A 21,846-nucleotide genomic window follows, 5' to 3' on the forward strand; every position below is an offset into this window, starting at 1 on the left:
TAGAATATCTGCTCTGACCTTCAGTTCCAGTCCAGTCCCCAAAAACACAGAACATGAAATAGCTCCAAGGCTAGGCAGCTAAAAGGACAAGAGATATAGCTGCAACGAATGTCAAATGTGCCCCGTGTCAATCATAACGACCCTAATCTGAAGATCACACCAGAGCACATTGTGCGAGATTTCATCATTTAATACTGTCAGGGAAGATTTTAATAGCATGGAACATTCTGAAAATGCTAATCCGGTTAAAAGGTGTCACGGTTAAGCTGTACACATTATGTGTTTGTAAATAAATAAATTTATTCAATTGTTGATTTTTAAACCAAGTAATCAAATCTGCCTGGATGTAAATTAAATATAACATGGTAAACACTAAATACAAATAGTCTGCACTTTTAAACAATCTGATGAAGAAATTAGGAATGTTACTGAAACAGGAGGCTTTGTCAAGGTATTTTAGACCTTAATTTTTGGGGCCAGGCGTCATTATTTCTATAATAACTGTCAAATAAATCTTTATACTAGATCCTTCACATCTGGTTAATCAATTAAAAGCCTTCAAATTAAAAATCACATTCTATATGCAGTTTTAAAGTTGCAGTCTCCCAGTTTCTTAAATACGATATAAAATGTTTTGCGATTTGTTGACGATTCCCTGTTAGGGAGCCTAAGAATTTACAGACGATCCCTTAAGGAGTGTCGAATGAAAAGGGTGTTGTTTACACTTGAGAGTTATGTACAGGAGTTTACCTGAAAACATGTTTTAACGTTCAATGGTTTAGTTTGATTTAAGGTGAGCGTTTGCTAAATATGTCCAATGTTTACCCTTCTGTGCACTCTGCTGCATTAGAAACCCGGTCTTGTTGGCCGTCTAGCTTGTTTACATCCTGTAAAGGTCATTTCTGCTTCAGCCATGCAAGTGTCCTGCTTCTTATCACTCTGTCACTCTCTGAACTAAGCAGGCATGCTCCTGCTACCACCTGCATGAGCTGGAGGTTTAAGAGACAAAATGACCAGCTCCACTAAGCCACAGAATTGCATGATGCTCTGTCAGACTCATACTCTTAGGAAATGCCATTGCCTCAGTATAGCACCAAAATGGAAGATCACATTCTGTTACCAGTATGTTATAAGGACAGTATAAAAGTTTCCAATAGCAAAAGCATAGCAAAATGTAATAAAGCATAGGTAAGCACAGCAAAAAATGGGTAAGTATGGTAAAGCATATTAATAACATGACAAACCAGGGTAAACTACATGCATAGTATAACCACAGGGAAAGAATGTTAATACTGCAAAATACAGTGGTAACCTGTTATAAGCGATATAGTACACCAAATCTGTACATACAAGCCGAAGTCTATATACTGTACCAACTGGGATGTCTAGACAGGACCACCGCTATCCAAACATATCCTTAATCTAAAATGAGCTGTGGGTACCAATATACACAAGTGCCCATTATCGGAAGTTAAAACTGCAGTGTCCCTGTGATGAATGATTGGTCTCCTGTCGTGTATTATAGCTGCAAGGTTTGAGGCAGTACCATATCAGAGATGTGTAGCACTTCAGGAGTTTATGAAAAGATACCAACTGCCTTTTCATGCAGTAATGGTGTATTAAATAGGTAATTTGCCGCTAGACTTATTTTTTTGTAACCAGTTAAATTTTTTACAAACTATATCTTGGTTACATATAGAAAACTTTGATGCATCCTGAAGCATGTACAACACTGAACTATTTTACAAGCACACCGATATGGGGTGATGGTCCGCTTCCCCCCACCCACAATCACAATTATTTGCTCAGTAACACGGAGGTCTTTGAAATGGAGGAAAACAGCAACTTGGTAGTGTTCACAGGTATAAATCTTTATTTTGGCACTGGATACTGCACACAAATTACAACTGACTAGCAGGCTGTAAATACAACGACTGACATTCACAGACAAGATCACGACTGACCTGATAACCCTCTCTCAAGGAAAGGCACAACATTGTACAATCCCTAAATCTGCTTACTTCAAACAAGATTCATTATTCAATAAACATTTGCACCTGGAATCATTTTACACAACTATTATTTAACATCCATACTTTTACAATAAACATTCCTATATTTTATATTACACATGTTTCTTCTCATGTATACATATTTGTTTAACCTGCATGAATACCGTCTTTGTTTACAATACGATCGTTAAACTATTATATTGCTTACTCATCATCATTATTATTATTCTGTCCCCATTACCAGTAAAGACTTAATTAGCATTACCCCTTCCATTGGAAGATTACTGAACATATAACAAAACCCTGGTTCCACATGTATAGCTAAGTCAACTTCATTAAGGGAAGCGCCCTAATCTAAATACAGCAATACACTGTCATGTATCAAACACACTTGATCAACAGCATGCACAATACATAATAAACCACGGCTTTATCGCCACTAGAATAACAATCACAAGAATAAACACAACAGGCAATTCAATATTACAGTGAGGGTCTAACCCTCACACATACATTAGATTAATTAGCACTTTCACCAAAAATATCCTACTATCAAATGCATTACAAAAACTTGGTCTGATAGCAGAAAGTGTCTTGTAGCAGACTGTGTAGGTCAGACATGACTAATTTCAAACAGCACACACCTTCACTACCCAAGCATGAAGTGTGCCACTCTACAAAGCAGGTCTCAGATGATGGTTCTCTTTGCTGCAGTGTACAGTAGGTGGCCTTAAGCCACCCCCACCCCCTCCCCCTCCCCCTCCCCCTCCCCCTCCCCCTCCCCCTCCATCCCCACTCAAGGGTATTCTCTTGATTAGGTCTGCTTGTAATCGATCCAGATTTACATATTGTATTGTCAGGGGAATCCTAGTGCGACGCCTGACATTTCATAGTCTCATCATTCTTTGCTGCAGGACAGCGATCTCAGAGGATGTTGTTTTAGCAATAGAGAGGATATTGTGTCTGGTTGATTTCAAGAGTCCCGGGATTGGTAGAATTGGATTATCTGTATGTCTGGGATCGGACACTCGTGTTAAAAATGTTAATAAATAAATACACTTTTTAGAGGCTGAAATGGAAATTGTACAATAAAATATCTTTCAGCATGTTTCCCTAAAGCATCCCATAAAAGTGTATAATAAAAAATGAATAAAAAAAACCTCAATTTTACAACGAACTTTGAGACATGGTCCGATTTCAAAACTCCACGAGTCATATCAGCTGATTAACAAAACAACATTGTCAGCTGTCTGTCCTCGATGGGCCTACAACCTACTGCCAGTGCTGCGAAGGGGGGCTATTTTGAGTTCAAAGCAATTTCTAAGATTTTGCAGCGTCAGTATCCTGGTAAAAGCCTTGCTGTGCAATAGTAGCCTTTTCTTTAGATATAATGATCTGTTTTGTGGGGGTGGCGAGTCTCTGAAGATTAAATGTCTATGGGGGAGTATTTACAAAGTGTCCCCCCTTAGGATTACAGATCCTAAAATTGCAACAGCCAGCCTTCAATAGCATTAACTTGTAACTTTCTAAAAATGGAAATTCATTTTCTTTTGAAATACAAAAATAAAATGGCACCAAAAACATTCAGACTGTTCTAATATCAATTCATTAAAAAATATCCACGTTTACAAAATTATTTTAGAAGTTTGTGCATTACATTGAAGTATACTGTAACCGATCCAATAAAATGAATCATTTGTAATGTAATTTGTATTTCTGGATGCCACAGCTACTAAAAACACTGCTAAAATACCTCAATTATATAATGAAACCATCTCAATCGTGTATGAAACGGCTATCTTTAATTTTCTGATTCCAGGTAAGATTAGTGAGTGAAATAGGTTTGAAATATTTATCTAATTTAGCTTCAGGACAAGACACATTGATCAGGACCCAGCAGTCTGCTAGTAAGCTATGTCCTGCTGGGATTGGGGGGTTGGGTTGGGTTGTGTATTTGTCTGCAATTCCTTGTCTGGCTAAATAGGAATGGAGGGAGAAGGGCCTGCGGATTCCATTTCAAATAAAAGAAAAAGCCTTCGTTTTTTTTGTGTTTTTTTAATTGTGATGAATTGTTTAAATTGTGATGATTGGTAGCAATGGAGGCTTAAGTCATCGGGGCAGTGTGAGCTTTCTTAAAGAGTAAATAGCGGGGTTCTGAAAAATATAGCGTTATACGTCCCCACGTGTTGCTACAACTGTTTAAATAACACACCTGTCATTTTTTTTTTTCATTGTTAACATCCTGACAACTTTTTACAGTTCTAACTTTAAAAAGTCTGTTTCAAAATGTCCGCTCTACAAACATTCCAAAACAAAGGCCTGGAAACCAAACTCAGAAATGTTACAATCCAGTCAAAATATAAAACCACATTTCTTGCATTATACTGTAGGTAATGAGCACCAGGGATCTTTATCAAGTTACTTTGTTTGTTTTCGGAAGTCAACCTTGCATCGCCTGCTTCAGTTCTGATAGAAAAAACAGCAGTTCTTGCCAAGCTGTGGGCTCTGCTGCACAGTAAATGGCTATCAAGTGCCGTTATCCTCCAGAACCTAGTGGTGTCCACTGCAGTCGTCATGGCAACACACCCACCTCACTTTAAACTGACTGATTCCAGCACACCTCCTTTTAAAGGTAAGCAATTACCCCTCACATTGTGTCACTATGTACAGTACTTTATACATTACTTCAAAAGCACAGCATATTTTTCATTCAAGAACCATTTGGTGAACTACAATGCACTATGTTGTGATTTTGGTCTTGTATCACTATACAAAAGAGAAGTAATTTTATTATGATGCAGCAGATCATGTAAAGAAACTATGAATCATTGCACCACTAATTAAAATCCCCTTTGTCATTGCATGTATAATTGTACCATGTTGACTTTCCTGCAGTATCGATGCTAAACTTTGTAGCAACACAACTCTGATCCCATAATATGCTCGTGGAGTCTTAATACAGCTGAAAATGCCACGTATCTCATTTTGCTGTATTTGTACAGAGCCAAGGAGAGGACAGGAGAGAATAAAATATTTCTCACGCGCAAGTCTTGCTGTATCGTGGCACAAGATAGTAAGTCCTGTGCACAAGATAGATTTTTTTTCTCTCATGTCCCCTCCCGGGCTCCGTATATATTTGCATTGTGTTTACACAGGTTATTAGGAGGTCTACAAAATCACACAGGCAAGTATAATCAGTAATTCATATCTCACTGTTTAGTTAAAAGAACATGTTTATTTTTTTTGCCTGGAGGACCAATACACATGCTCTCCAGGTAGGATTTTTTCAGTTTACCAACGTTGTCAAGTATTTGTTGCACTTTTGAAGGTATCCAAAACTATACAACACTCAATAGTGGCACATGTAAAGTTGTGATAATAAAAGAAATGTATAAAATTCAATGATAAACGTTTCGACTAGAACTCTCTCAATGTCTTCCAGGGGCGTAGCCACGGCCCACCCAGTTAGCACACAGGCCCACGCAAATCTGCATCTTTATGAATGCCACGTTTAAGTAAATGTATCATTTTATTTATTTAAACTGTGCACTCTGAAGGCAAGAGCTCAAGTTAAGGACAAATAGGCTATAGAGAAAATATCGCAGGCTTTAGCCAATCAAAGCAAAGTAGTCATTAGGAGTCAATGTTTGGATGGGAGCTTCCTCTTGCACAACGAATCATTTGCAAGCTGCATTTGATTGAAAGCTTGTGAGGCAGTTGGCACGTCCCAGACGTTTCCATATTCCAACTTTATTTAAAATGTGTATTTAAGCAAACTTGCAGGCTAATTAGTAGTAGTGCGGTGGTCAACATGCCAAAACTATTTAGATTTTTTTTTTTTTTTTTTTTTATTAAAAAAGACAATGGACAGAATGAAGCCACAAAAGCAACTCCCATATCATCCTCTTCCTCCAAATCTACAAATTATTCATTTACATCTACTTCAGCAGTAGAAATGGCAACAAGTGAAAATAAATGTCAGAAGACAAAATTACCAAATGGGAAAGTCAACCAAGGAGCACTCTAATGGAGACTTGAGAATCATATTTTACTAGATTATCAACTTTGCGAACTGAACAGCCACTTTCAAAATGACACATATGATATGACCTCATGAAAGCCGCGTCTGCATGCTTGCCAACATCAGACACATTCGGCAATAGAGAAAGTCTGCTACTGGCATGTACCTTGTTATACAACGTTAAAATGGATGAAGCTGAAGTTTTTAGTCTTCATTCAACAAATAAAACGCAAATCGACAGCGGGGAAAAATGAACCAACCCTAATTTAAGGGTGAGATGATTGCCACTTGATTATCTTTCCAATGAACAGGATTAAGACAGGTGTGCGAGCCTCAATGCTGACAAGTCGCTTGAACATGCTGTCTCTCCTGTCGTTTGAGACCTGTGCGATTCTCTGGAGTATGACTATAATTGAAATATTCAGCAGCAAGCCTCGACGCCTTACCCTGTTACTAACTAGGCAATGGCAAGTCATTTACTAGCTACTAGTTTTACTTAATTGCTTGATGTAATATGACACTGTTCTCGCTGGTTTGGTGACGCTGCTCGTTTGGCTTTTTAAAGCACATTCACTGTGGATATACGTAAATGTATTTGCGTCTACTTCAAACATTTTAAATAGATTTACAGAGGAAATAATTTATGTATTCAGGGTTTTAATAGATTTAAATAATTTTTGCAGAGTTTGGGCCCACCCAAATTTCCAAGCCTAGCTACGCCACTGATGTCTTCAACTGAAAAAGAAACTTGTAAAATTCAATGATAAACGTTTCAACTAGAAGTCTTTCTCAATGTCTTCAACTAAAAAATAAACTTGTAAAGCTCAATAACAAACAGTTGGTCTACAACTCTCTCAATTTTTTTCAATTAAAAATGAAACTTGTGAAATTCAATGACAAACGGTTGGTCAAGATCTCTCTCAATGTCTTAACTGAAAAATAAACTGGACCTGTTTCCATTGGAGAGAATGCACGGGGAACAATGCATCATTCTCGCCAGTTCGAGAGAAGTCAGTGAATACAGTGTAGAATCACATCTCACTGTCACTGAAATGCACTGTTGTGTTTGGCCTAAAGAAAAAAACATGCATGTTCTCCATGTAAACAACCAGATACAGACAGTAGCATTTAACATGCTGCTGCGATTGCAGATCTTTAAACAAACTGATAACGGCTCATTAGTGCTCAGCGTTTTACTCTAAATCACAAAATAAACAGCTGTTGATCTATCAGAATGAAAGAAAAGGCTACGCAGTGCAACAAAATATTTCACCCACACAAAAAGCAGCTGGTCATTTTATTTTGATGAATTACACTAAAAAGTTTAGGACACAGGCAAATTCGGCTTTTAAAATAGCAGCCAAATATTAGTATAATAACAAACACACAACCTACTCACTTGTTTTCCAGCTAACTGCAACAGTACAGATTCAGTCTGAATGTCACAGTTTCAGATATTATAGTTTGTCAAGAACACAGACAATATGCCATGACCGATACAGTTTTTGTCATTTAAGGGCATACAACCACAAGAAGCTGTGTGGGTTACTTCAAGCAGTCTTTGAGCATTTTCCTGTGGCTGAGATACTTTCAAAAACAGCTTCCTCAAAAACAGCTGCCTGCATATTCTAAAACGTGTTCCACATTGCAGTTTATTTTTTTACTTTGAAACTGTATGTTGCATACGATGAGGTCCGTTTTTGGCCTAGGTTTGGCTTAAAGATGATTTCTATAAATATAAATGCTTACAATGGTTGACTATGCTAAAAAAGAAAATATTAAAAAAAACCACTTGCCATTGAAATGTGTTCTATGGCAAACACGACCATGTTCATAATCATTCATATAACAGTGCATAAACTGGATCAAAATGATATTATGCATAGGAAACCAATGCATAAATGACATCTCCTTCTCCACGGTAATTTGATGGGGTACCAGTTTGCTGGCTTGGCAATGTAGCTTCGTTTGCACTGTGTGAAAAGCCAGCCCGCTTCAGCTGATAGCTCTTGAGCAGTATATGGTTTATTGGCCTCCAAATATCTCTTCTGATTCTGTTTAATTTCCTACATGTTTAAAACGTTTAACATAATGTATAAACGTTTATACTCCAAGCTAATTGATATTTGTGCCCTAATGTTGTCCAAAATAAAAGCTTAAGTAAAAGACTTTTACTTAAAATAACTAGAAGTCTGGTAATTGATTGGTAGTCAAAGTGGATTCCCTACTTAAAAATAATTATAAAAATATATATCTACATCATAAACAGAAGTGTGTTCCCTGTGGATATACCCAGTCCTGTGCACACTGAACCCCTCCTCTCGTCCTGCTCCACACTGAAGTGTGTTCCCTGTGGATATACCCAGTCCTGTGCACACTGAACCCCTCCTCTCGTCCTGCTCCACACTGAAGTGTGTTCCCTGTGGATATACCCAGTCCTGTGCACACTGAACCCCTCCTCTCGTCCTGCTCCACACTGAAGTGTGTTAATAAAGTCCCCAGCAGAAGTGACAAGCTGAGCGGTGGGGGAGCATCTTCAATGGTCGTGTCTGTCAGCTGTAAGTGGCAATACTTTAAGCTTCATCTGATCTGTAATGTGTCCGGTCCTTGGTTAACTAACTGAGTGTACAGTACATGCTTCTCCTGTGCTTGTATAATGCATTTTCCATTGTTTGCTATTCTGTTCTGGTCTCTCTCATGGATTCCTATGTTTTACTATCATTTTGATCACCCAAGTGTTGCTGTAACCTGACCCCAGCTTTACCATGCAAGCTTGTCTGCTTCTGTACTCTATGGTAAATGTATATCATGGTATACCAATCATTATAAAGATACTGGAGTTGAATCTATCTATTTGTAGTGCTGGGACAAATATTTGAATATTGAAACACACACACATATATATACATATATATATATATATATATATATATATATATATATATATATATATATATATATTACACACACACACACACACGTATACGGATCCAAAAATCAGATGTGCTTATCGCCTTGTGCTTATTTACCGCCTTGCCAGAATTTGTGCAACAGTTAAAAAAAAAAAAAATGGTAAATTGAAGAGCTGTATGATATGCAAGATTAATATACTATATAAAATTATATAGAACACAGGATCCACACAGCAACTCTTGAGCCTCTATTAAAGTAAACAAACCAGATCATGCGCGTGCAATCAGTGATCTCTATGGAAAGCCGTCTGGGACAAAAACGCGTTGTGCTGCTTTAGAGCGAGCCAGAATCTCATGGGACTGATACCGTTTGAACATTTAAACAGAATTCAAAACATAACCGTTTGCATAATGGTTAAACTATTAATACATCTACTAAATAACGTAGTCATTGTTTAAATTATTAAAATTAGTCTTTTTTTAAAGTACTTCAAAATTCTGCGACTGATATTTTAATATTTAACATGGTGGTGGTATTGAGATCTGCCTCTGCTTCGATCAACTGAATAGACATCATGTTATTCTGTAGAGTATTTTTTCATTCTGCAGTATCAAATAATGAGTGAGTAACAAGTACTCCCCTTTACAAACTTTGAAAGAGCTATCAATCACCAGTTTTTAAATAACCAAGCCTTCTGCATCGATCTCTCGCATCGTGGTTTGTAAGCCGATTTTATAGACTGACACAGTAGTACAGAAGCAATTAAGGGGGGACAAAATGTGTGTCCACTAAAACTGTACTTGGGGAGAACATGCACAATCTGGACTGTCAACAAGGTATGTTTTATAGTAAAGCAGCATGCAAAACCAGCTAAACTAAGGAAGAACTGATGTAACGGTGAACATGACTAAGGACACTGTAAATCTTAAAACTATTCCTGTGTGTAGTTTCTTATACTTTCCTGTGTATTTATTGATACAAAGTCAAATAAAATCCCCAAATCCTGCTACCAGTACCAAACCTTGTTATTATTATTTATTTCTTAGCAGACGCCCTTATCCAGGGCGACTTACAATCGTAAGCAAATACATTTCAAGTGTTACAATACAAGTAATACAATAACTTTTGTTCAAGCAAAGTACAAGTGTGACAAACCACAATTCAATAATACAGCAGATAACAGTGATAGTTACATCAGGATATGATTAAATACAAAGTACTACAGGTTAAACACTTGGCAGATTACAGTATTCTGAAGTAGAGGATTAAATGCAGTAAAATAGGGGTCAGATAAGAGCAAAATAAAGCACATTTACATGAAGGGTGATAGTGTCCCAGGATACAAACAGAGGAGTTCTACAGGTGCTCTTTGAAGAGGTGAGTCTTGAGGAGGCGCCAGAATGTGGTCAGGGACTGGGCAGTCCTGACATCTGTAGGAAGGTCATTCCACCACTGCGGAGCAAGGGTGGAGAAGGAGCGGGCTCTGGAGGCAGGGGAGCGTAGCGGAGGTAGAGCTAGTCTTCTAGTGCAGGCGGAGCAGAGAGGTCGAGTGGGGGTGTAAGGAGAGATGAGGGTCTGGAGGTAGCTGGGTGCAGTCTGGTCAAGGCATCTGTAGGCTAGTACAAGAGTCTTGAACTGGATGCGAGCGGTGATCGGGAGCCAGTGGAGCGAGCGGAGTAGTGGAGTAGCGTGGGCGAAGCGAGGCAGAGAGAACACCAGGCGGGCAGCAGAGTTCTGGATGAGCTGGAGCGGACGGGTGGCGGACGCAGGGAGGCCAGCCAGGAGGGAGCTGTAGTAGTCTAGGCGGGAGAGTACCAGGGCCTGGACCAGGAGCTGGGTAGCATAGTTGGTGATACCTGTGGCAATGTGCCCCACCCCTGTGTGCATTTGTGTGTTATGTTGTGTGTGCTGTGTTAATGTTGGTGTATTGTAGTTGGTACATGGGATATAAATGGGTGTGTGTGCAGCACGTGTATTTAAAAATGTAGATTTGTATTTAGGCACGAGGATGGCACAAATCACTTCACGTGCTGGTTAAATGTAGTGTGTGGTCACGGGAGTACACTATATTAATTCACGTGCAGTTGTACCGAGACTCCAATTGATTGATTAGAAATCGAGTCTCAGTACAGCTGCATAAAAGCAGCACGTTTTCACTCAGTCGGGGTTGGGTGTTCGTTAGTGGAGAACGGGCGAGAGAGAGAGAGAGAGGAGCTAAAATAAGAAAGAACAATTGCTACAGCGTGCTGGAAGTGCCAGCACGGTACTTGTTTAAACATTCGTCCACTTGTTTTGTGTTCGTACGTTTTGTTTATATATTTATTTTGGCGTAAGTGCCGTGTCCTGTGTTTGTTACCACCGTTTATTTTCTGTTTATTTATTAAATGCTGAGCAAAAGCATTCGCACAGCTTCACCAAACCCCAAGTCTCTGTGCGTTACTTTCTGTTTCTGGTCTGACATCACCCACTGCAGCAGTCTTCGTGACAATAACACATTAGCAATCAGCAATTCAGGAACTAGAGCACATTCATAATTACTGCTGCACTCATGCGCTGATGTTCCCTGTCAGGTACTGTGGTAGCATAGCCATCGTGGGTAGTCAATTCAGTAATATTGTGACTAAAAACAGCAAACAATGAAGTCCACATTAACCTTGAACAGTTCCATTCTGTTCTATAGGACTTCCCTGCCAATATATTCAGTGAAATATACATATTTCTAACTTCCCGTTTATACAGACCCAAAGCATTTGAACAGGGTTTGCTCCTCTCAGAAGAAAATCTCATTTTAATCTAAAAAAGCCCACTGTGAGCTAATGTCACTCCGAAAGGGCTCTGTTTTAATCCGGCTATTGTCAATTGTCTCCTTTGTACAGCATCCAGTGGAAGTGTCACCGGTATTCAGATTAAAATTCCCCATGACTTTAAATTGGCAAATAATTATAATTCCTCTGCATATACTGTAACAAACCATTTCTATTGATTTGCATACAAGGAAAATAGAGTAGGCATTCCCATGTGGTTCCTAAGCTTTCAAAGTTTACTGTTTTCTGGAATCCTTGTTATACCGACCACAGAGGGTTTGAGCTGCTTTCAAACCCGTTAAGAACCTGAACAAAATAAGGGTTCCAGAGAATCCCAAAGGAAGACCCAGGGTTCTAGAACACCAAGGGCCTCATTCACTAAAGAGCGGTACCGTCTTTTGCACACAGTAAGCCCCTTTACTATTATTATTATTTATTTCTTAGCAGACGCCCTTATCCAGGGCGACTTACAATTGTTACAAGATTTCACATTATACAGATATCACATTATTTTTACATACAATTACCCATTTATACAGTTGGGTTTTTACTGGAGCAATCTAGGTAACGTACCTTGCTCAAGGGTACAACAGCAGTGTCCCCCACTGGGGATTGAACCCACAACCCTCCGGTCAAGAGTCCAGAGCCCTAACCACTACGCCACACTGCTGGCCACACTTACTGAATGCTTTGTACACCTGCTGCACTCACTAACCCGTAGCAAGCAACCTAGCGCATGGAAAAAGGTACCACGTTCGAGTCACTTAAATATAATTAATGTTACCACAACAGAGATGTCTCGTATGCAAACCATATTCTCTTAAGGGCGCTAACTTTAATAGGTGCCTCAGCGTGTGTTAAAAGTACCGCTTATTGAAACCAGGCGGTGTCACAGAACCAGCAGAAGAGCTGCACAGGAGAGCGAGAAGAAGAGTCAGGGAGAGAGTATTTCGGACCAGGCAGACGTTACTAGGGCTGTGTGAGAAGGAGGCAATAACTAGATACAGCCTGAGCACAGATCATACTAGCCTTATATGTAGGGCCCCGGAAAATTCACGATATCACGAACTTCACAGAAATCGTATTTGACCGTCTACTGTGAAAGATATGCATTTTATTGTCCTTACAGTATTTTACTTCATACTTTTATCAAGTAGAAGCAGCGCTACAGTAGCTGTACACGGTCAATGCCATGCATTTGGTTACTACGGCAGCAGGGTCAAACAAATACTGGCTTCATGACTGGTGATTTCCTCATACTGCACAATGACGTAACATGAGAGTCAGAGACGGGATGTTTAAAACGGCTGTTTAGATAGCGTTGATTTATTAGCTTGCAGTGTAGGATTAACATTAAAAATGCAGACAGCTGACGAATCAAAAAAAAGCTCAATCATTTCAACAGAAGATCACGTTCAGAGCTACGAAAAGGGGACTTTGCATGCAGATGGTGGGATTCTGTTTTGCTCGACTTGTAATGGTGTCTTTGGATTATCACAAGAAAATCAAACTTGAAGTTCAGGCTAAACAATTACCGAACAAGCAGGTCAATCACAGGATTGTTTAAAAAGAACACAGAAAAAAACGTAATGTTAACACGTTTGAATTAGTGGAAGCCTTAGTGCAGCGAACATACAGACACAACGGCTGCCACTCAGACAAGAGCATCTCCCTAAAGTGTATGCAGCACACGAAGAATATTTAAATGGAAAAATGAACGAGTGTTTGTGTTGTATGCAACGAGGACACTGATGAGCAAGGCAACATTTTTTGTTTTGTACATTTTCATCCCACAGAGCTTTACAACTGCTAATTCAGAGGCACTTGCTGCTTACTTAGTAGATACACTGCATCTTGACTCTAACCACACAACAGTAGTAGGTCAGGATATCATTAAGACGCTTGTGGAGAATGGCATTGATTTCAATTGTGTCTGCCTTTGTAATAATAGACAATGTAACAGAGGAAGAAACACTAGCTGTTTACATCTATGCTTAGTCGTATACAAGGTTTGTTTTTTGTTTTTTTTATTATAACCATTTTTTATGTTGATAGGCTCCAGTGGCATATACGTTATATATTATTTACTAATAATTTGACGGTATAATTAATGTTTTTATAAAGAAATACACTAAAGCTTCGGTTTTGTCATTTTAGGTTTGCAGTTAACATTTCTCCCGTGTTTAATATTTCGGGATCAGAGGCAGCAAAATAGTCTATGGGAATTCCACGGTCATTGTAATTAATGTGTCAACATACGTTTCAAAGGTTTACAAAACTGGAAAATGTTGCTGAATGGTCATTCAAGGTTGTTTAAAAAAAAAAAAAAATCTAATTTTGTCTGTTACTTTTTTTTTTTTTTTTTTTTAAACACACACATATTATATAATACAGTGTGTGTAATTGCGCATGTTTAATTCTGCATGCTGAATTTCACGAGTTGTGACAATTTGCAAATGAATCATTTAGCTCACTTTATTTGTGCATATAATTAGTTTAGTGAATAGAGCTAGCGCTGGTTCATTTTTGCGTGCGGTTTGGCTTCCCCCTGCCGCGCAGTAATTCTGGACATTTACCACCGTTTAGTGAATGAGGCCCCAAGTATTATATCGAACACCCAGGATTCTAGAACAGCAGCTTCTATATAGAACACCCATTATTCTAGAACACCAAGTATTCTATATAGCACTCCCAGGGTTCTATAAAGAAAACCCAACAGTCTATATACATTGAAACACCCTATTCTCTATGACTTGTCTTAGTGCTGATTGAGGCTTATTCAGCAAAGACATTAACTTGAATCAATACATTGCATTAAAAAGCCCTTATTACAAGCAACAGTTTTCTTTGCTTTTTTTTTTCTCTTGCTTGCTTCTATTATGAATATTTTAGCATTCTTTTAATATGCCACTGTACTGTCAGAATCTGTTAAGTACAGTTGAACCAGAAATCCATGCATTATTTTGTTTAATAGAAATTCCTGCACTATAAGGTTTATGCGTTTTAGCTATGCGCTTTTATTTTTATTTCTATGGCACATGCTTTATTTAATGACAGATCAAATATTTATAATGTTGATCCTAATCCTTCCCTTAACTCTTCATCAGTAATGAATTACCATGTATTGCTGGGAAACAAAGGGAAGTAGAGATAATTAACTAATTAGTAACTAATTAAGTATTGACTGCATAATAAAAAGTGTGACCAAAATAACTGACTATACTTTATAATCCATATTGCTGCACATCCTTTTGGTAGGTAGCAATTACCGTATGTGTTGCAAATTTAAAATCAGTGGACTATTTCAGGTATACAGTACCCAACCCATTCTAGAATTGTGCAGAGGGCTCTACAATGCGTTGACCAGTTAAGCAATTCTCATTTAGTTCAGGAGAGTTTTAAGAAAACAGATATGTAAGTGGTGGTAAAGTTCCCTAGGAAAATGTTTTAAAATATTGTATTTTGTCATAATGAAATCCTTACGGGTACTGTATATAAATCGTGTACAGTCCTTTCCATGCAAGAATGTTTTATTCTCTGGTGAGTCGACCTGGTCGTTCTAGAACCAGATACTGTTTTATCCAGAGGTCAACAACGTAATATTCTCCTTGCAAACCATAAACTAACACGCATATATGTACATTAATAATAATAAAAACCAATCACTCATCCCTTCTCCGGTTTCACCGTTGTATTTATGGGGTGACCAAGGTATCATTAATACAAATCGCACCACAACACTTAAGCTCTGAAAGCTACTTCAAAATGCCACAAAGGCCGCTTACCACCCCTTGATTCGTGAGGAGCAGACCACGGGTAAGTCTTTCACATGCCAGAAGTGGCTCTGCCGCCCTCGTATAATTAGGAATAGCGGTGAGACAAGACGAAAACAGCATTGTTTTTTTTTTTTAGCACAGAACCGCTAACCATATGAAGCACGTTCTTATCTTTGTTTAGTAAATGATTTCACAGACTGTACTCACAAGCACTCGATTAGTATTAGTAAAACATTTAACACCAACACTCTAGATCACATGCAGATTACACAGTGAAACCAGCTTTGTGTGTAGCTGTGTTAAACCACACACGAATGACTGATTTGAAATGTTAATATCCTCCGCGACTGCATCGATTATTATTATTCCTACCACAGTGTGCACCGATCTGCAATATTATTCCATGCGAGACTCTTGGAAACGAAATACTTCATTGTTGTCTTAGAGAAGCATAAGGGAAAGAGTTAAAAAAAAAAAAAAAATGTATACACGCTCAGCCACATACATACGAATAGACTAACAATGTAGCACATATCGATATGGAAGTGTCGGATTCTTTATCTAGGTAATTTCTGCTGTCGTTTAATGTTTATTTAAGTATTAATATGTTATGTAGCGCTAATTCTGTTTGCAACATGCACTCACACATATATACATTGGAAGGTCGCACTTACTGTTTCTTGCAGTATATTTCCCCTTTTTTCCATAATTCGAAAGCTCTTTCGATTAAGATAAACGAAAATAAACAAACAACCACGTCTGTCAGGTTTTTACAGCTGAAAATGCACAAACCGGTCTGGGAACTTCTAACGGGACCGAAATATGCAAACCATCCACTGACCGCTATTCTGTCATCATGACAACAGCAGCAACTAGCTTGCATCGCATTGCAAGCGGCAGCAGCACTCAGCAACAGGCCAGATTTGAAAGGCTGCACACTGCCGTTTCTAGCATCGATTTAAATAAATTGGCAAGACTTAAGATTGTAAAACACCTACCTTGGTATGCCCCTTTGAATGCAGGAGTATTCGGTTGGAGTTTTGGGTAATTATTTCATAAAAGATGTTGTAAGCCGAGAGGCGGAAACAGGAACTGGAGAGGTTAGAGTCACTAGCAGTGCTGCTGCTTGGACTGAGCCCGAACGAGTGAATTGACAAGAGGAGGCTGCAGTGCGCATGCTAGTGTCAGACTGCTGTATTACAGCCATCAAACAAGCAGCTAAGAAACAGACTCGGTCTTTTTCCAGTACGATAAGTACAGCATCGTTGGTGTGACAACCCCGCAGAATTCAATGCAATAGACCAGCTTGTTCCATCAGACCTCTCCAAGAACTAGTCGATTACAGTAGCTTTTCCTGAAAGATATCACGTTTAAACTAATGTCAAGCGTTTTCCATTCATTGAATTCTTGTTAATGCACTATTTTGGCTTTCTAAAATGTAGGATTATTAGGCTTCCAAGCTGGTGTGGTAAGCCTATTGTTATTGTAAAGAGGATTATTTTATTTATTTTATTATTTTATTTATTATTGTCGTTTTTCCTCCCAAAACTTTAAACTGCTCCTGTTCGCTCGTGGTGTAACCAATCAACATGAAGCTTGGCAGGTATCATCCCGTGTAGATTACAGTTCAGATGCAAAAGAAACTAAACTCCTGCATCAACCAAGATGGCGACCGGACGCATTTTTTGGAAAAACATTTCAAAATCTTGTTCTTGGGAACCGGTGACCCGATTGATCTGAAACTTCACATATGTCATCAGCAACCAAAACTGCTTCAAGTTTGTGAAGCAGAAGTTGTTGCGATAAATTACTATCAAAATGGCTGCCAAACAAACTGCTTCTGTTTGAAAACCGTTTAACCAACTAACTCTTAACTTGGTAGGTGTCATCCTGGGAACAATGGAATTCAAATATGGCAAAATGGTGTTTTCGTAAAACAAGATGGTGGCCAGACCCATGTTTCATTCTTAAATTTAAAACTGCTTTAGTGGATTAACTCCAAAGCTGACAAGCATCATCCCTGTGTCAATACAATTGACTTTCAAAAACTGTTTGTGCGTAAACCAATATGGCCACCTGATGCATTTCTTTAAAAACCTTTCAGAATCTTTGGTCAAATGTAAAACTAGCTTATAACTCCTTACAAAGTGCAGATAGGTTAATGGTTACGATAGAACACAGATAGGAACCCATATATACTCTATCCAAAAATCACCTTGCCTGTGACCTCTCCTTAAGGTTAAATGTAAAACTAGATTATAATTCCTTACAGTTTGTAGATAGGGTCATGGTTACTACGGTGTTTAAAGTTATAAAGCATCGTGAGAATGAACCAATGCAGTATTTTGAATTGAAACTGCTCCATAAAACTGATCTTTTGCTGACACTTGTGCTGCAATGCTACAGCTTGCCAAAATTTCCAACTGGTACTGAGCTTGGGAGCCGTAAAACTGCCTGGCAGTTCTAGTTATTATTATTATAAAACTCAATACTGGCAGGAATCAACAAAAACACATTTTACTTTAGTCCCCATTCTGCATTTGTAAAAGGTGAGTAACATTTAGAGTACCACTGCAACTGTAGGAAAGATCATCAACATCTGTTGTATGTATTAAATGAGACTATCCTTATAAAAAAAAAACTTGCCACAGTAAATGTTCTGACCTTGAGTGGGTGAAAATCATCTTATTTGATACAAGCCTTCTAACGCAGACTTCCTGATAAAGACATTTCAGACGGCTGTATTAATATCAGGGCCTACTATATACTATACTGCATAGTATTGCATGATTCTGACAGCAGAACAGCGTTACCTGTTGAACAGTCTCAGTTGTTATTTTCTAGTTTTGAAACATACACAACTGTTTATTTCTCTTATTTGACAGTAACACAAAGAAGTCAAGTAGAGGCATGTTTCGGATCGTGTCTCTCAGTTATTTCATTTGCACTGGACCAAAAGCTCAGTGTCCCCTTGCTGGTGCTTATTGACATGCTCAGTGATTTAGGGTTATCTATGCTGGCAGAGGGGATCCACTTATAAACCCTTAAAGACCTTCCTTATTATACTGTATAAAATTATAGCAGCACTGTGATGGATTATCAACAGCGGTTCACGTTTTTCAACATTCTTCAATATCAGTTGCTGATGAATGCTTGTAACGCTCACTCCCTGTCTACAGACGAGGTCGTTCGGGTTCGGGTAGCGTAACCGCTGCCACCACCTTTGTTGTCCAGTGAGGTCTGGATATTATTAATTAATTTAGCAGGCGCCCTTATCCAGGGCAACTTACAATTGTTACAAGATATCACATTATTTGTACATACAGTTACCCATTTATACAGTTGGGTTTTTACTGGAGCAATCTTAAAGTACCTTGCTCAAGGGTACAGCAGCAGTGTCCCCCACCTGGGATTGAACCCACAACCCTCCAGTCAAGAGCCCTAACCACTACTCCACACTGCTGCCCATACTCCAGCTAGCACAAGAGCAAGATTTCTGTTACTCTCATCACCACGACAGCTACAGTTTCTTCTCAATACATTTGAGAGCGACATGGAGGAAATTGACCATTTGGATGACCAGACCCAACCCTGTCAGTACATTTTAAACCCTGTTTCGTGCCCCAAAATATCAGACAGTTAGCCTTCTTTTAGCATGTCCCTTCTACCTCAGACTACACAAGTTTCATTTCAAAATCACTTCCCCTCCCCTCCCCTCCCCTCCCAACAGACCGAGTGAAATTAGCTCAACTTAACGGCGCAGGACTAAAAGGTTTTTGCAGATTAGCCCTAAACGAAGAGCTTAGCTAGCAGACTTACAGATGCAGCCGACGATTCTCTTGTCGGTGATGGAGGGGACGATGTGGGGGTCTTGCTTGGTCCCGGCGTACTCCTTGGGTCTCAACATGCTGAAGGGGTCCTGGAACAGAACACTGCACAGTGAGAGGGAGTCTGGCTCGACAGAAGACCAGGGGACAGAGTGTTTCCTAAAGCTGGGTTTGTCATTCTGGCTACACAGCAGAGCTCGTGAAAATGAAACAAAATTAAAATGAAACAAAATCCATCAGCCACGCAATTAACCCCTCAGGCGGCACTAAAGTTATTCGTCTGATTCGGTTTCGTATATCATGCTAGGCTCAAACGTTCTTATTTATACGCTAATGAACAATCCAGGGGGGGCTGCCAAAATAAACCCCTTTAAATTTGTGACAAGTTAACATGCTGCAGAAATACACTCAATGCTTGGACAATAATACAGATGCCATGAATCGACTATGGTGCCATGAAGCTTGTGTTACTGCCTGACACACAGTGCGAAAGCCATGCAGCTCAGTGTACATACAGAGCCAGTCTTCATGGCGTGGATAATCTTTTTCTCCATCCCAGTGGCTTGTTCCTCGTCAGTCGGGATACCTGTCAAGCATTAATATATATATATTATATATATCAATGAAAAGGAAAGTACAGCAACAAACAAACTGGAATATTAGCAATAGAAACAGAGGAACCGGGGAGCTCAAAGAATACCAATTTTACACAATAAATAAAAACCAATGATATTTATTTGCTAGTCTAATTAAAATCATATTGAATTAAATATCTGTCAGTAATTACAAACAGTAGCAGCAGTATAAAGTGACGTTATGCAATCAAAGCTTTAGTAGAAGGGGGGGGGGGGTTAAATGCGCACAATAAAATGTGAGCACACCTAGAAGGGGTTTAACAAATAATCAAATAATAAAAGGAACTCCAAACTAAAGTGCTTAATAATAATCAAACTGCAAGACATCAAATCAAACTCACACACTCAAAAGAACACCATAAAACTCAATGTGCAATAACAAACCGACAGCAAAAATCTCAATAATAAATCCACACACTTGCAAAACCCTTGTAGGCTGCGCTAACAACCCAGTCAGCAATCAACACACCCCCCCTCTAGATTTCAATAACATACTACAAGCAGACTGCAATAATACTTTATAACGTAATCCTTCAGTTCTAATGTCCCACCCCATTAAACTAACATTTATAATTAATATTTAAAATATAATTTACATGCAGTACTATTCGAGGGGAAAATATCACAACCGCTAAAGGAAGAAGGTTTTGTCTTACTTAGTTTGGTCGGGTTAACCTGCACGTCATCTGCAGTAAGTTGAAACAGCCAATTCAGGTCAAGTTCGCTTTTGATACTACATACACCTTCAAAACCTCAAACGTCCAGGTTTCACTTTCCAAAATCCGTGGCGTACTATACCACAACAACAACAACAAAAACTCTCGAACCCCATTCTCTCTTTACTTATTTCCTTCTTTCTTTACTTCTCGAGCGGCACTTAACTCAGCGCTCCCGTTTCGCGTCGCAACCCCCCTCCTCCCATTTCTCCTATACCTTTATTTCCCCTCCTAACAAGCAACTAATTTACTTGATTAATTAAAATTATGAGGACAATACAAAACAGGTGACAAACATTACATGCTTTTTATTTCATAATATTTGACCTTCACAGTAGCATGTTTGGTCTTGTTGATTTTGTCACCTTCCAGCTCCAAGTTGTGTAAAGTGTGGCAATGCCTTCAACGGAGCAAGTATGCTCCTAACTTTCCTATTTATTTGGTTTTCAACGGTTGTTTTGTTTCTGTTTTTCATTACATTCTTGAATCTTTTTTTTTTTTTAAGTTTGAGCATTACATTGAGACCATTACAACATGCTTTGAGTTAGGTCTCCACAAGGGCTTTTTGCATCACCACTGTGAAACTAAAGGTAAAAGAGTGAGACGTATTAGATTTGTATTGCCACCTTCCCCACCTGTGGCAGCTTCCCTGTAACAATAATAAAATAGAAAAACACCAGTCTCATTGCATCTTGTTAGCAGCAGCAATTAACTCAACCAGTCCCTCACAACACAACTGTCAGTGGGAAAGCTTGCAGAGTTACTGCAGATGAATCTAAAAATAAAATTAGTCTCTCTATCTAGTGTCACAGGGCAGAGGCTGGGTGCAAACTGACAACCCTGCACACCACAATGCAAAAAAGCCAGGCTTCCCTGCATTCGTGGTGTTATTGCTGTGAACCTTGCTGAGCTCAAAATTGTTATAAAAAAACAGATGCAAAATAAGAAAACAGAAAAACAAATATCACAAATGAGTGTGTGAGAGAATTATAAGATTTCCTACACTCTATTTGTTCTACCTTTAACTCAGGTAAGTAAGATTGGGGCAAGTCCTTGCCTCCAGTAGAGTTCAGCATTAAGTGACTGTGTGCAAAAAATACATCACTGAACTTGAGAAGATTCAGAGAAGGGCAACTAAGCTG

General features: G+C 38.8%; 1 protein-coding gene across 8 annotated transcripts in view; it reads right to left on the minus strand.

Moving 5' to 3' along the window:
• LOC117422535 (alpha-(1,6)-fucosyltransferase) overlaps window positions 1-16,710 on the minus strand; it is a 193,623-nt gene extending 176,913 nt beyond the window's left edge. For all 8 annotated transcript variants that reach the window (XM_034927695.2, XM_058987340.1, XM_058987343.1 and 5 more), the window contains exon 1: window positions 16,525-16,710. The gene's annotated coding sequence lies outside the window, so the exon portion shown is untranslated. The remainder of the gene's footprint in view (window positions 1-16,524) is intronic.
• Between the last annotated feature and the right edge of the window lie 5,136 nt (window positions 16,711-21,846).

Source organism: Acipenser ruthenus, chromosome 15 (genome assembly GCF_902713425.1).
Source record: "Acipenser ruthenus chromosome 15, fAciRut3.2 maternal haplotype, whole genome shotgun sequence".
NCBI classification, from domain to species: Eukaryota; Metazoa; Chordata; class Actinopteri; order Acipenseriformes; family Acipenseridae; genus Acipenser; species Acipenser ruthenus.